This window comes from Emys orbicularis, chromosome 2 (genome assembly GCF_028017835.1).
Source record: "Emys orbicularis isolate rEmyOrb1 chromosome 2, rEmyOrb1.hap1, whole genome shotgun sequence".
NCBI classification, from domain to species: Eukaryota; Metazoa; Chordata; order Testudines; family Emydidae; genus Emys; species Emys orbicularis.
The window spans coordinates 258,134,932-258,151,271 of NC_088684.1; positions in this window are offsets into that span (position 1 = coordinate 258,134,932).

Below are 16,340 nucleotides of genomic sequence, written 5' to 3' on the forward strand. Positions count from 1 at the left end.
TTTGTTCTGTCTGTTACTACTTGGAACCACTTAAATCCTACTTTCAGTATTTAATAAAATCACTTTTTACTTATTAATTAACTCAGAGTATGTATTAATACCTGGGGGAGCAAACAACTGTGCATATCTCTCTATCAGTGTTATAGAGGGCGAATAATTTATGAGTTTACCCTGCATAAACTTTATACAGGGTAAAACGGATTTATTTGGGTTTAGACCCCATTGGGAGTTGGGCATCTGAGTGCTAAAAACAAGCACACTTTTGTGAGCTGTTTTTAGGTAAACCTGCAGCTTTGGGGCAAGTAATTCAGACCCTGGGTCTTTTTTGGAGCAGATGGGAGTGTCTGGCTCAGCAAAACAGGGTGCTGGAGTCCTGAGCTGGCAGGGAAAACAGAAGCAGAGGTAGTCTTGGCACATCAGGTGGCAGCTCCCAGGGGGTTTCTGTGATCCAACCCGTCACACCTCCAGTGCGGATTGCCTTTCTCAACTGTTATTTTGGCTTATGTTTTTTCATGTAATCACTTGTGCATAGAACTTACTTCCTAAATATTCGCTAAGGGCACTGAACTATCTTATATGAAATCCCTCCAAAGGCAAAACTTCTACTGTAATTTTCACGATCATAGATATAAATTATTCACAATGCCAAGAATTAAAAATAATCACGTCATGTGCGAGAAAGTTACGATATGATTCACTTCAGTGTTGGTTTTCATTCTGACAAGTTTACTGTTTGTTCTGCCAAAATCACTAAAGATTCTTTAACCTAAAATATTTAGTGATTTCTTTGAGCTGGTCTCACAAACCTATTTCTATTACTGTATGACAGTATTTAAAACCATGTGTCTCACATTCCAGTGTGCAATTCAGACCAGGGAGGGTTTGGTCACTGCCTGTCTCACAACCCTGGGTGCCTTGCAATGCTTTGCTGTTGTAGCTCCTAACCTGGGCCACTCACAAACAGCCTACCAGCATGCAAGTCACACCCTGAGTGTCTGTGTATAGCTACAGCCCTGGCCCAGCAGCCTGTCAGCAACACACCAGTCACACTCTGGCTTCCATCAGCCTTGGTTACTACTTGCAGGGTGACACCAACACACTCCCAGTCCCAAATTTCCCCCAAAATGTGTGTTCTGCACTGTCCGGCCTTCTCCTGGACAGTTCAGATATTTCAGGTCTGTTGCCTCTGTAAGGGGTCAATATTCAACAGTTTGCTACTTTAACTGGAGTTACCAAACAGTTCAGTTTAAACACAGCACTGGATTAGTTTTGATTAAAAAATAAAAGAAGTTTGTTTAACTACAAAGAGATTTTTAAGTGAGTATAAGTAGAAGGCATTAAAGTCAGAAATAGTTACATGAGAAGTAAAGATAAAACACTTCCTAGTACCAAGAATTTAACAAGCTAGACTTGTTAAGGTAAAATCCTTACCACAGGTTCCCAACATTGCTGACCAAATTCTCAGGTCAGGATCTCCCCTCACAGTCAAAGGGCTAGTTCCTTTGTCTTCTTAGGTGAAAGGGAGAGATAGAGAGATACCTTGGGGTGTTTTTGCCCCTCGCTTTTAGAGTCCAGTCACCCCTTGAAGTGGATTCTTCTGAGGATTACTCCTCAAAGCAAAGTTTATGCAAAAAGTAAAGAAGGTGACATGGAGTGTAGTGGTGTTGGTGGCTCCATGCTCTTTCTTCTCCCCTGTGTACACTGAAATGCAGATTTGCCTTGTGTCCTGCCATTTCCCTCTCTTGTTGTCTCAAGGATGCTGTTTACTATGTATATGTAAACTGAGGTAAATACACATTCCTTTGTTTAGGATAGGCCTGTTAAACAACTTTGGCTCAGGCAGGGCTATGTGGGTTTGAATACGTGCTAACAACTGCATACAAGGGGATTTCATAACTTTACAAATAATGCTGCTATGTACATTTTGCCATGATATTATTGACCAGCAACTTACTAGTTTTCACAAGGCATATTTTCTACAAAGATTATTACAATCGTGTGTATACAGGGGTGCTTTCAGCCATAATGTGTATATATAAAATTTTAATAAATCAGTTAGGTGTACTTTATCACATGTCCACTATATGGAACATTCTTGTCTCAGGCTGACTGGCCCCTTCAAAGGGAGATGGGCCCAGCACCTGCTGTGACTAATCAGCTGTCTCTATGCTGAGTTCTTTTATTAAAACTCTTCATACATCTTCATACTCTTTACATCATCACAGCATCAGGCAATACACACATATTAAGCCATTTAGAACAGGGCCAAACCATCTTACAGTATCCATAGTCACTTTAGCTACCTCCTGGGCCTCCATTTCCTTTGCCCAGCTGAATGGAGAAACCTATTGCTCAAAGTTAGATGAGAAGAGGGAGCATAAGGAAGGACAGAGGCTACAAGGGAAGGAAGGGCTATCTGACCCAGGTCAAAGTCATGTGAGACAGATGCCATCTCACCTACACTGTCCTACTATCAGCAGGCATGAGACATAGAGAGAGCGCCATTCCTCTCCCCTCACTCCCCACCTCTCCTATGAAAGGATATGAGTCTTTAAGAACCTTGCCCTCAAATGCAACAGCCACCTCAGAGGCTGCCAACCTTTTTCCCTCCCCCCCTATCGTTTGCCAACTGTGGTATCCCCTGAGACCTCTCCACTCCTATTCTAAAGTCACCCTTATGCCCTAGCTTCCTCTCTCTGCTGTTGTGGATACTACAGTTGTGATGTTTTCTGCATCTTCCTGCACCTAACCTCTAACACCTTTGTCCATGTGCTACTATTGGCCATCTCTGGAAGGGGAGCATCTTCCGCATGTTCTTTCCCAATTCCTCTAACAGCAACAGGGGATTGTGCTATCACGGTTCCCCTGTCCCTCATTCTTAGATGCCACATCTTGCCATCCCCACCTCTCCATTACCCCGCTACCAGCACCCTCCCTACCTACATGTGCTCTCTTGGCATATGCCTCCTGTAGACAAAGGCCTGCTAAGTGACCAAACTGCCCACAGGGGCAGCATTGTACCAGAAGGCAGGACACAGAAGCCCCACACATGATAGGTGTTGGGCTGTCCAACATAACTAACTTCCGCTATCATGAAACAGCTGAGCAACTGCAAAATCTGATGGTTGTACAAGGATCTTGACAAGAGCACCATGAGCATGCATTCCCACATCCAAATCCCCAGTCAACTCAGGATTTTCTCACCTTAGCCAACACAGCCACCTATCTGCTTAGCCAATCCACAATCAGCTCATTGGGTACTAGATTACTGAGGAACGTGATGATAACCTTCTTAATATCCAGTCTCATCGGGGGAACTACCACCAATCACTTCCAGTACCCCTTACCTTGCATCCTTGCATATGCCTTCCAGAAGGTTTCCATTAACTCATTTGACCAAAAGCACAAATCAGTTTCCTTGGACCCAGGTAGCTGGTACAAGATCCACTGGAAAGAACTGCATATCCCTCAGTATCTGTGTGCTCACCTCTCTATAGAGTGGAGTGACCCATAGCTATGTACCATAACCATATCACATGTTTCTCTACATTTTCCACTTTACTCCCCTCATTTGCCCTTAACCCCTGTGACCCTAAGAGCCCCTTTATGCCAACTGGCAAAGAATGCTCCCAACACACTGTTGTCAGAATATTTAGCCAAACAGTGTCTTGTAAGATATCATAAAAACTGGTGACATGCCGGTCATTAATATAATAGTGTGATGTTTGTACAATTAGTACTCCCTACCCACAGCGGTTTGTGAAACCCTGTTGGGAGGTACATGAGAAAAGATGCTGCAGCCTCTGTGGGGCCAGGAAGAGGGGATGTAGAGGTGGGACCATCAAAGCAGGTGACACACTGGTCCATCTTGGGAGGGCAGAGGGGCGGAGGCAATCCAGGCCAGTGACATTGGGGCATTATTGAGCCTTAGGATTTCATGTCTGCAGAAGTGAATTTATTGGGCAGTGATGTTTCTAAAAAGGTTACTTTTGATCATAGACCACTGGCAGAGCAGGAAGGAAGGAAATCACTGATAAAACTGTTCTAATTTTTTTCTAGTACAACTAAACTACCTTTGCCAAACACTAGAAATGAAGACATGATTCAAAGATATTCAGTTACCACTCTGAAGAACAAGTTTTCAGCACAGACTTTCAAACTGTACTGTACATACACTAAAGTTCTTGATCCTGCAAACACATATGCACAGTAGTTCAACAGGACTACTCAACTTGTGTGAGTACAGTTTGCAAGACTGGGCCCCAAGAAAGTTTCAGGGAACATACATACATACATACATACATACATACATAAAGCTATTTTCAAACAAATCTCTCTAATATTTCCATATTTCAGTCATGAGTTCTTGGAGCAAATTCATCTTTGTTGCATTTCTGTTGACGTTGGTGAAATTATATTAGAAATCAGGTTAGCCCCTTATGTTTATATTCTAGCAATACTGCATAGAGCTGGACATAGCGCACAGTGCTGGCTGTCAAAAGCCAGTTGTGGCTCACTTATCCAAAGCCACTCAGCCATCAAGCAGGTTAAGGCTGCATGGACATAGCAGAGATACATTCTGCTCCCTCCCTTCCTTTTTTGCCCACCCCCGACCCCAGATAGGGTGACCAGATGTCCCGATTTTATAGGGACAGTCCCGATATTTGGGACTTTGTCTTATATAGGTGCCTATTACCCCCCACCCCGTCCCGATTTTTCACCCTTGTTTTCTGAGCACCCTTAACCCCAGAAGATCCTCTCCTTTCCCTCACACCAGGGTTAGAGTCTGGCATAGGAGATGACAGATCTACCGCTGCCAGATTATGCCTGTGGAGAATTCTCCACTGCTCTTTTCTTGCTACTTCAAGGCCACTCTACACTAAGTGGACTGGAGAATCTGGCCCATAATATTTATATGCTATAGTAATAAAAAACAAGCAGCAGGAACTCATGAGCCAAAGAGGGACATTACTGGTCTCCTGTGGAAATGAATGGAAAACATCAAAAGTTCCCCAAGCACTCATGTCTGAGTAACTTCTTAGTAATCAGTTCTGTAGTTCACATCACTGGAACTAGCCTTAGAGGTTTCAGCTACTTATAGTAGAAAAAAGGAGCAAATGCAAGTGAGGAATCTGGAAACAATTCTTCTTTATGGGTCTTTCCAGATGGGCCGTTTATGGCGTTGGTGTCAATGGAAGACTTTGCACTGATTTCAACAGGCTTTAGATCAGGCCCTATGTGACAGTATTTCTGGTGGACTGTTTACTTAGCAGGCCAGAACCATGGTCAAGAAATGTCATTTCTACCTTCACTTCCAAATTTCTTCCACTCCTTCCAAGAAGGATATGTCATTCCATGTATGGAATGCCCTCAGGGAAAGTGATCATCCACCTGTAACCTTTAACACTTGACAAAGGAGGGAGAGTCTCCCATCCTATCAGAATCTATAACAATCGATTTTCGTTCTCCACTCTATCCCTAGACTGGGGGTTTCAAAAGTCACAACTAAAGTTTTGTCTAAAAGGTAACACTGATTAGACTAATAACTGTAAATTTTAGGCTCAAACTGCACCTGATGTGTTCTATGCTACTGCCAGTGAAGATGCTGATCAAGCTCCCATTGATTTAAAGGGAAGAAGTATTGGGACAATGGGAGGTGAGCTTGCAAGAATGAACATGTAACATTTGGGGTGTTCATAGAATATCAGGGTTAGAAGGGACTTCAGGAGGTCATCTAGTCCAACCCCCTGCTCAAAGCAGGACCAATCCCCAGACAGATTTTTGCCCCAGATCCCTATATGGCACCCTCAAGGATTGAACTCACAACCCTGGGTTTAGCAGGCCAATGCTCAAACCACTTATAGCACAATAAAGAATTGTTGGCATAAACACATTAGACCAGCATTTCCATCCAAATAGCCTTTTAAAACTCCTTCCTCCTAGCAACGGAGGGGTATTTTCTCTCTCAGCTACTGTTTCAGAAGTTTGCCCACAACTTCGACAATCAGTCTGATAATACAGTTAATCACAGTGAATCTGAAAGATGTTTCCCTGGTAACCAACACACACATTCAGTGAAACAGATGTATGTGCTGAAAGGAAACATGTAAACAAAACCACTATACCATTTCCACTTTTTACAATACTTTAAAATTGTTATAAATGTTACAGATACCAGGGCAGGAAAAATTTGTCACTACAGCAATAAGAAAAAATGATGACAGGAGGACACTGCATTTCACTGTGAAAGGAAGGATTACAGACTGTGACTGCACCAAATACCTCCTTTCACTGCAAGCTATTATGTATATATAACAGCCACCACCACACACTCATTACATTTTTACCGGGGCCTCATGTCCTCTGGGGTTACATTAACTCTGCCTCACTCCATGCCATCCCTGCATTTCCTACTGCATGAATCCAGACTATCTCCACTGGGCCAGTAGGCCCCTCTATTTGCACCTGTTCTGATTCCCATCATATTTATGAGCATGGAATGTTAACATTCTACAGGTCACATAAGTTCCAATATGTAACAGAGGTTTACTGGAATCATACTTCTGCGCTGACAGATCTAGCTTCAGGCTTCATTGCCAGGCTTTATTCTGGAGTAAATGTCTACAATTGAATTATTCACAAACTTAGAAAATAAGGGTTTATAATGGAAGCCCTAGTAGACCCTTAACTATGACGTGCCTGGGGCTGATATATAGAAAGTCAGAGAAAATGAGAGATTCAGATACTATATATCGGGCCACAAGACTTGTAGAATGGTATAAAATGGTAGATAGATTCAGTGATCATCTGAACCTTGGAGATAAGTAAATGTTAATATAGGAGACTGAAAAGAAGGATCTGCTCTAAAATAGCGGTATACTAAAATGTAGATCTGCAAAAGCATGCAGACCTCTCAGCAGGCTGGAATAAATCATATATTCTGGGTCAGAAATCACTCTAGCTAGGAAAGAATTTTAGGTATCTACATGTCATATCCTTGCTATGTAATCATTTGAGTTAAAAAAAATACTAACATCCACTATGGACAGAATTGAGCATAAAATAATGTTTTCACAAACCTTGCCCAAATATTTTAATTTTTGAAAATGAAAACCTTCTGCAGCTTATCAGAATTGAACTTTGTTTAATTTAATATTTCAGGAGAGAATGTTTCACACTTACTTTATATTTTTTGTCAGAAGTCAAGTTAAGCTTTCCAGCCACTCATGTGGTATTTCTGGGAAACCAACCGTGCCACTGCTTTATAGCTACTGAACTCAAGGTGGTTCATATACTGCACCTTGAATCTGTCACGCCAAAAATGAAACCAGCATCAGCCTTGGTTTTTTAGTCTCACCCAATCCTTTTCTAAGAACTCTGCAAAGGGGAAGTTTTGTGACTGAAGTTACAAATGATTGATGAGTGTGTTCGGAGGAAGTGTCAACTACAATTTTTTAGAGGTTCCTTGTTTCATACTTTTAAAATGTTTTTAACTTCCCAGTACAGTACTAAATTTCACCTTCTAGTGTTGGACCATGGATGTATTCTCTAGACAATAAGAATTCATGTCAAAATGATGTTGCTTCTTTAATTGTCTTTGAACTTCTGTTGCTCTTTAAGCAATTCCAGCCTATTGGTTACAACATTTGGCCTGCAGTGGCAGCCCAGGCCAGATCCAGATCATGTGTTTACACTACATTATTGACTTTTTTGTTGTAGCTGCACATTCCAGATCAAAGAAAGGGATTAAAAAAAAAACCCTATTGAACAGTAAAATAAATAAATAAATAAATACAAATCCTCCACAGGACAATATAGATTCTGAGTTCTAAGGCCCTGCTCCAGAGCCCACTCAAGTCAATCAAAAGACTCCCATTGACTTCAGTGGGCTTTCAATCAAGCCCCAGTTGCATTTGGTTCACAAGCAGACAAGCAACAGGCGGAGAAAGGCTTTGCAATTATATTTCAGAACTGACCGTGTCTTTTGCTAACATGCCCACACTGTATTGCTCAAAGAGGTGATTTGTCTACCTCTTTCACTGTGTGGACTAGCCCTTTAAGGGATTTTGGCTTTCCCCCACCTTTGCCTTGTCATTTAGTCCCAGGTGATGGGTTTGGGCTTGGGCCTCCCTTCCCCTGCCCACTCTGTGGTTAGATCAGGTGACCAGGCATCGCATGGCATGATGGTAGCATGGGGAGGTGCTTCCAATAGAAAATCAGGGGCTAGGAAAGGCCTAGGGGAGCACTTGCTAAAGAAGCCCGGAGCGGAAGAAATTGTGAGGGATGAAATTGTGAGACAAGATTGCATAGGAGTAAATATAAGTATTCCAAGATAGCTTGTGAAAGATCCAGCTGAAATAAAATTAGTCCAAGCTGTCCCTTCTGGCTGCCATTACTTTTTCCATATTAAGTTTGCATCCAATGAGAATAAAAAGCTTGGGATTTTCCAGAGGTTTTTTTTAAAAGGCTATCAATTTTAATGCTGTTTTTCTGAGATAGACAGGAAGGAGAGAATTCACATATAGCCCCAATTAGTATAATTTAATTGGAGAGAGGAGTGCACTAAATACCTCTGCCTAAGGAGGAGAAATCTTCTTGCAGAAGAAGAGAATGAGTGAATATGTGTTGGCAGTGCCAACATCCAGCCGCACAAGAGCTGGGTTGAATGAAGTCTTGTAGATGTCAAATAATGAATGACGTATTTTGCAAAAGAAGTGTTTTCTAATACCAGACGCATAAGCCCTAGCTGTAATACAAAGGTGAAATGCTGGATTTGTCAATTGAGGATCCTGTGCGACAGCTGTAAAGGTCAGTGGGGGTTACTTCATCGCAGTGATGACTGAGGCACTGGTCTCCAAGTGGCAAATGGCAGAACTGACAAACACAAGAAATCAAAACTCAGGAAACAAAGCAAAATAAACCCAGCTGATTCATTTCAACCTGAAATGTACATAAATCTCTTTCCCAGTGCATATGCCACTAGCCCAGGCATTATGTGCAATATGGTATTATAGCTAGTAGCATCATATCCTGAAAAGAACTGGATTAACAGGAAAATACACCTCTACCTCGATATAACGCTGTCCTCGGGAGCCAAAAAATCTTACCGCGTTATAGGTGAAACCGCGTTATATTGAACTTGCTTTGATCCGCCGGAGTGTGCGGCCCTCCCCCCCGGAGGACTGCTTTACCGCGTTATATCCGAATTTGTGTTATATCGGGTTGCGTTATATCGGGGTAGAGGTGTACCTCTAGTTACAGTGTTCCCTGTTTGCCATATGGGGAGCTCTACTGCAGCCTTCATTGTATCACTACCACACTCAGAAATGCCAGAATTTGAGCGAAAGGTGCCATATCCCAGTCATTAACAAATCCTCGCCCTTTCTGGCCTCTCTTCAGCTTTATTATCTAGAAGGTTACTTCTCCCTGAACTGCTTCAAGCGCACATCCTGGGCTCAATAGCTTCCATAGTGCTTTCTTGTCTCCACAGCCATAGAAACTGCCCAAAACTTAAGGGGCAGGAACTGTCCCCTTTCCAGCCCTACTGCAGAAGCCACAAAGCTCTTAAATGGGTGCCCAATCCTTCTCCCTCTATAGGCATTTCTCTCTCCCACCCAGGTACTATATACAAGAGTCTGACCTTTGAGGAAGATGCCAGCTAGCAAGTGAATGGAAGAGAGACTCCTTTCCAGCTGATGAACACAGACTGCCACTGAGCTGAGCCAGACCACTGTGCCAAAGAATTTCTCTCTGTTCCTGAGCTGAGATGTATCTGCTGTCTCACTTCCCCAGCAGATATACACCATCTGGAGAATGGACATTTTTGTCATTAAAAAAAGCAGGGGAAGGTTAGTCCTCATTTCCAGTCCCCCCCCCACCTCTCTGTCCCCACCCCCCAACTACAGATGCATGGGATTTACTCTCACTCTGCATCTGGATCGTCTCCTTTCAGTCCCACCAATGAGGAAGAGTTGGTCAGATTTGGAAGGTAGGCAAGGAGTTGAACTATATGAGTTGCCCACCCTCTGGGTGGTTCCAGGTTTCTCAGCTCTGGGGCATGTGTGGGTCTCCTCCTTCTCCTTGTATGTACCAAGCCAACAAGCTTCAGGATCCTAGTATGTTCATTTACACATCCCATTGGAAGCAAGGATTTGGCATATGGCCCTCAGTTAATGCTGCTCTGCCTGTCCTGGGCATCTCAAAGGAAGAGGCTGTTGTTGCAGACAATTAATAATTCTACAGGTGTGTCCTGCCTCACCCTCAGAAACAACATCAGCATTTCCTGGTGTATCATCGAATGAAAAATTATACTATTATGTTCAGCATAGGTGATGGAACTGGTGGAGCAAGGGGCGGGGGCTAAATCACCTCCGCCAAATCTGTTTGCTGGTTAGATGACCCCTTTACATAGTTCGCTTTTGCAGGAGCTTGTCCAATGTGAACTAATAAGAGTTCAGATGCCAGCGCTCACCAATGGTGCATACCCTACTAAACTCACTGTATTTGGCTTTTTCAGAAAGTTTTGCCCACAGAAAATAAGGGATGAATAGCATAACCTGTCTTTGTAAGGGCTTGCCAACCTCAAATTTTAAAACAGGAAAGGACCAGATCAGGAAGATGGAGAGAAACAATCACAATTCAGGAAATGAGGCTTATAGCTTGGCTATGTAAAATGACAAATGCATTTGCACCCAACTACTGAATGGCTTCTATCTGCCCTAGAAGCAGGCATAGCAACTGAAGGCTGTTACTGATATGCTGAAGATTGGGGTGCCCAGTAACAGGTAGACCAATTATGTCACCTATCCATCATAAATCTTTAGGAACACTTACAAAAACAGGTTTGAAAATATGTTTCAAGAATCATTATTATGGATTACATGTAAACAGTTCTAAAAAATTCTCTCCCCACTTCCCACTCCTTACTTAACTCCCCCCTCAGGAAAAGGCAGAGTAAAGAGGGAGACTTTGCAACATGTTCGAATGTCCATTCGACTTAAGCTCTACTGAAACAACCAAGGAAGGAGGAAGTGAAACTGAGGGCAGAGGGCCCTCTCTCGAGCATGGCCATTGATAGAGTGGTTCATCAGCTGTACAATACTTTCCTTCTGAGAGGTCTGAAACTTCACTGGTTCCATCAATCTCCAAGGGTGAATCAATAAATAAGAGTAGCAATCATCTCCTGTTTTCCCAATATTTTCTCCTGGACATCTTGCTGTTTCCTCAAGTTACACGTGGGTAAAACCAAGCTCATCTTTCCTCCCTAAACCTTTCATGTTTTTTCTTCTCCTCTGCCACCTATATTACCTTGGGTCATTTTTGACTCTGCTCTCAACTTTTACCCATGCGTCCAAGCTATCATCAAATCCTACTATTTATTTCTTTACAGAATATCAAAAACCCATCCCTTTCTCAATGTCCCTACGGATAAAACCCTTGTTTGTGCCTTCGTTATCTCCTACTATGACTCTGGCAAGCTCTTCCTCTATGTCCTCCCCCTTTTCCCCATATCATTGCTCTCCAACCCATCCAGATTGCAGGGACTAAAATCATCCTCCTCATTCCTCAACTCAGACCATATGACTCTGTTATTCAGATCCCTCCATTAGCTGTCCCTCCTCTATTGAATCAAGTTTATGGTTCTTGTTCTCATCCTCAAGACTCAGCATAACATTGCCCTGGCCTACATCTCAGCTCATCTCCTCCTCACTCCTTTAGGGTCTACCAACAATGCCAACCTTTCCATTCCCTTTTCCCGATTGTCTCTTGTGCCATCCTTTCTATGGGAATAACCTGCCTATCTAAAAGTGCAGCCTCTCACCCACTTTCCATGTAAATCTCTCCTGCTTCTCCCGCAAGCCCTACAAATGCTAGGCCACACAAACGTAACACCATTACCACTTCCATCTCCATTTCAAAATGTCCTAGATCTTCACTGTTCTCTGACTTTCCACATGAGATTTTTAACTGACTTTGTCATGCTTGTAGAATGTAAGCTTCATGGAGCAGAGTCCATAGTCAAGATTTGAAATGCCTCAATCTATATTTGCTCAATTTGAGACATAGGTGCTTGGCACTCTGTGGAAATAAGCCCCTCTTACGATACTTCAAGCTGAACATCGGAAAATAGAGCTCCCACCCAAATCATTAGTCACTCTGGAAAATTTTGGCCTGTGTCTTTAGCTGTGTCTTGTTCAGCACTGAGCATATTGTCGGCACTTAATGTCTAGTGATATGTCAATAATAAATAAAGTGAATCATAGAGGAGCATACAATATTTTTATAAAGGGATTGAATACTATTCACACTATAGTTACAGTGTGGGCTGAGGAACTTTTCCTTCCCTCTTTCCCAACCCCGGAACCGCTGCATATTCTTTGAGGCAAACACAGACCTCTTACACAATATCCCACTTAGCTTTTAAAATGATTAACTCAACTGGGGGTCAGGGAGAGAGGAAATCAGCCAGAAATGGTGGGTCTATGCCTGTGATGGGATGTTAGATGGGGTGGGATCTGAGTTACTACAGAGAATTTTTTCCTGGGTGTCCGGCTCATGAGTCTTGCCCACATGCTCAGGATTTAGCTGATCGCCATATTTGGGGTCGGGAAGGAATTTTCCTCCAGGGCAGATTGGCAGAGACCCTGGGGGTTTTTCGCCTTCCTCTGCAGCATGGGGCACGGGTCACTTGCTGGAGGATTCTCTGCACCTTGAAGTCTTTAAACCATGATTTGAGAACTTCAGTGGCTCAGACAGAGGTTAGGGGTTTTTTGCGGGAGTGGGTGGGAGAGATTCTGTGGCCTGCGTTGTGCAGGAGGTCAGACTAGACGATCATATTGGTCCCTTCTGACCTTAAAGTCTATGACTCTTAAAGTCTATGACTCTATGACAACTAGTAAAGCCAAAGCCATAGAGCAATGGAATGCAAGATTCTCAACTACATTAATTTTGGAAATATAAGTCATATGGTCTGGTGGTATGAGTCATGTTCAGAGCACTTCCTTAGCAATAAAACACCCTTAGTTTCATATACTTCACATTACAGTAAAATATAACGTTACAGACACAGTGAGTTGATTTTGAAAAGCTGCTAGTCATTTCCTTGACTAGATAACCAACTATTCATCCAAGTTGTGTATATTTGGTTTGGTAACATGGAAACTAGCATAGACTTATATATATATATATATTTATTTATTTATTTCTGATACATGTTATAGAATAAATCAGGGGTTCTCAAACTTCATTGCACTGCGACTTCCTTCTGACAACAAAAATTACTACATGACCCCAGGAGGGGGGACTGAAGCCTGAACCTGCGTGAGCATCACTACCCTGGGTTGAGAGGCCAAGGCCCAAGCCCCACCACCCCAGGCAGGGGGCGCAAAGCCGAAGCCTCAGGGCTTCAGCCTCAGGCAGAGGGCCTGTAACCTGAGCCCTGTCACCCAGTGCTGAAGCCAAAGCCTGAGCCCCGCCACCCAGGGCTGAAGCCCTCAGGCTTGGGCCTCAGGCAGTGTGGCTTAGGCTTTGGCCCCAGGTCCCAGCAAGTCTAAGCCAACCCTGGTGACCCCATTAAAACAGGGTCGCAACCCACTTTGGGGTCTCAACCCACAGTTTGAGAACTGCTGGGATAAATTATTAATTTGGAGCTCAGTTCTGTGGTCCTTCCTTAGGCTAAACACCAAAGAGCTGAGTAAAAGTTGGATAAGAACTTCAGGATTTGAACCATTGGCTTCAATGGAAGTTGTGTCTGCAATTTCAGATTTTGGGGCCCAAACTTGTTCCCTTTGAAGTCAATGAGAAAACTCTCAATTTACTTGGAGCAGACCATTTGGCTTTGGTTCTTACAATGGACATGTAATTATAACAGTGAATATGACTTTAAGAGGATAATTTTCATATGACAAAATTAGTATGGGAAAAATCAATTAAAAATCTCAGTAAGGTAGAACGAGAGTATAAAGTCCTGGATTGCTTCATTGCTTTGATTTTTTTTTATAACATTGGCATTTGCATTTCCACAGCATCATAAGTTAGGATTTTTTTCTGGATATTTAATATTGGTAAGTGAATATGTACTGAATTTGAAAACAGAAAATGCCCCAGTCATGCTAACCTGTCTAGTAAAAATACACAAGTAAACTAAGATACTCAATGGAAAGCTTGTTTAATATTTGGCTTGAATTACTCTAGTCACTACCTCGCTGAAATGAAGTTACAAATCAAGAATCATGAGTTTCATTATGTATACAGATGTTTTTAGACATACAGATACAGGGCCTGATCCTACAATTTTTTTCTTGTGCAAGTAGTCCTTATACAAGTATACAATATAAAATCTTTTAATATAAGATGCTCGGTAAAAACAGCACACCCGACATTGACTAATATCAATAAAAGTTATATGTAAATTGAGAGAATATCAAGGGAAACAGCATGTGGATATTTTGTTGCACTTGCAGAGCTTGATTCTTCATTCCATTCAGGGCTCTTTTTGCTGCACGACTGGAGCAAAGGGGCCATAAGTTTATGTACAACTGACCCCTGGGGAAAATTCAGGAATCACTGATATTTTATATGTAATTAATAGTTCATCGCTAACAACTCACATTAAAAATGCAATTTAAAAAATCATGCCATTAACTTAGCTCTGCTCTGTACCAACTCAAGCTAGAACCATGAGTCTAATGTGTTAAGGAAGTCTTGGCCAGCTCAGTATTAGGATGAGAAGCCAGGGCATTGTAATAAACAGTGCTGGAAATTCTTTAATGGAATTTTACTTCTGGGCATTACTGAATATATCCTAGTATGGTGTTAGTGTCAGCAGACCAGGTCGTAGGCAGTCAGACTGTGACGGAGTGGGAATTTTCCTGTAATATTTTGTACGAATAGTGTGTGTGCCTTAGTTTCTCCTATATGCTGCATTGTTAACTAGGTGGCAGGAAAAGGTTGTTTACTCTCTGCAGAGACACAGAGATACAGGTTTAACTGACACTAGCTACCTGGGGTCTGGGCCTCATGCCCATGGAGAGTCCGAGAAGACACTGGCCACTCCAATTGCCTGGACATTTGGTACTTAGCAATTAACGACCATGGATGGGCCACCTCTCCGCAGGAAGCCAGCCATGTTTGACCAGCTCAAGAACAAAGGGCTGAGGAGTGCCAGGTGACTATGTTCTCCCAAGAACAAAGGACTGAGGAGGGGCTGTTTGGGTTGGTGTTAAGTGTGGGCTGCTAGAACAGGGAGCCTCTTGTGAAATGGAAAAGAAGAGGGGTCAGAAGGCTCTGGGCTGACTAAGATGGACTATGCTGTAACTTTCTGTTCTCCACACTAAGGACTTTCTACGCTGTGTTCCAGACACCTAATACACCCAACTGTTTCTACAATGCTGGCTGAGAGTCACTGCAGAAGCTGAGGGTGGGGGTGTACTGGCCACTTTGCGTGTACACGTCTCTCTTAAGTCTCCAAGTCAGATGGACTCCCTGAAGGGAGCTCACGGTGTGAAGTAGGAGTGCTGAAGGCTCTGAGCTTCAGTCTAAGGAACAGTGAAGCCAAGTAAAAGAATGTGACCCTAAGTAGCTCTAGCACACTAAAGGGGTCCTTCCTCTTAGGGACTGTTCCAGAACTCCAAAACTGTGGTTCCATGATACAAGTGGTCAGAGTCCAAATGCCAGAGCCAAGGGTCAAGACAGTGTTGGAACCAGGGCCAAAGGTCAGAACTGCAGTCACAATCCGGACTCCTTGTTGTTTTTGTGGATACAGACTAACACGGCTACCCCCTGATACCTGACTCGTTAAGGTGTCAGGAGTACTGAACAGGTGCAAGTGCAGGGCCTTACTCATGACAGTTAGTGGCCACAGTGCTCCTAGAAATGCCATCTTTCTGATGAGTCAGGAAATGAAGGTCCTGGCCAGTTATGGCCATTAAGGACTCCACAGCACTTATCCAAAAGTAAGGGTGTTAGCCATGGTGTTATGTCCAAATTCCAATTCTGGACCTGCCTAAAATTCCCTGTGAAGTTTCAAGTGGATACAATATTTTCCCACTGCCACTGGATTTTCTTGCATCCCAGGAGGTGCACGTAGAGGTCAGTCCATGTACTCCTTTGACAGCATGGACTGCGCGTGGCAGACCTTATGGACCCTGCAATAGGGGAGAGACTCATTGCACCTTCCCCCACTTATGACCTGTGTAAGAGCCACCCAACAAATGATGTTAAAGGTTTAATGCCATTCTGATTATCACATTCTGGCTACCAACTTCGTAACACTTCTAGTAAATTTCACGGCAAAAAGCAACAGTAAGGCTTCTGGCCAAGAAGTGCACAGGTCAGAAGGG